We start from the raw sequence: 726 nt of genomic DNA, 5'->3' as shown, positions 1-726 counted from the left end.
GAACGCATCTTCAAGGTTTCCTTCAGTCTTGACAGACCATGGATACCAACAGTAAGGGTGCCTGCGCGTGAATTTTTTTTTGGGGGGGGGCAAGAGTTGCGCAATAACCAACCAGACCTTTCCTGATTCTACATTGTTTAATACCAGTGGCAAGTGTATGTACAGGACGGCTGGAAACAATGCCGAGATAAAGGGGAAAGCACATACAGCGCCTATAATTCACAAATGGTCACCCATCTGGTACTAGCCAGGCTCAACGTTACTTAACTTCGGTGATCTGACGGGAACCGGTGTGTCAACGTGATTATGCCGTACAACGCTGGATATTACGGTATAATGTAAGATGCGTCCATGATCAATGAGAAGCTCCCACTAATCATCGGTCCTAATTCAGTCTGAATGGTGCACAAGCAGCAGTAAACGCGTAGACCGAACGCTCTTATCAAAAGTATGATTCTTGTCGCTTCTTGACTTTTATTTTCGTTTTATATTATCGTTACATTATTTTTTTCTTATATTTGTTTATTTATTTTTTCCTTTTATACGATTCTTTGTTTCATTTCTATCTCGTTCTTTATTACCTTTAATTGTCCTCGTTTTCCTCTCCCTTCGGTTTGGATATCAGAAAGTAATACTTTCTCTCTCTCCTTTCCTCCGTTTCTCTCTCTCTCACACTCTCTTTCTCTCTCTCTCCTTCGCATCAGCTAACTTAAAAAAGCGAAAATG

General features: G+C 41.0%; 1 pseudogene; it reads right to left on the bottom strand.

The window, feature by feature from the left end:
• Positions 1-200: 200 nt before the first annotated feature.
• On the bottom strand, positions 201-317 carry LOC145288296 (5S ribosomal RNA; annotated as a pseudogene).
• Between the last annotated feature and the right edge of the window lie 409 nt (positions 318-726).

This window comes from Euprymna scolopes, chromosome 11, assembly GCF_053919585.1.
Source record: "Euprymna scolopes isolate OS-2025 chromosome 11, ASM5391958v1, whole genome shotgun sequence".
NCBI lineage: Eukaryota > Metazoa > Mollusca > Cephalopoda > Sepiida > Sepiolidae > Euprymna > Euprymna scolopes.
This window is presented reverse-complemented; position numbering and strand designations above follow the sequence as displayed.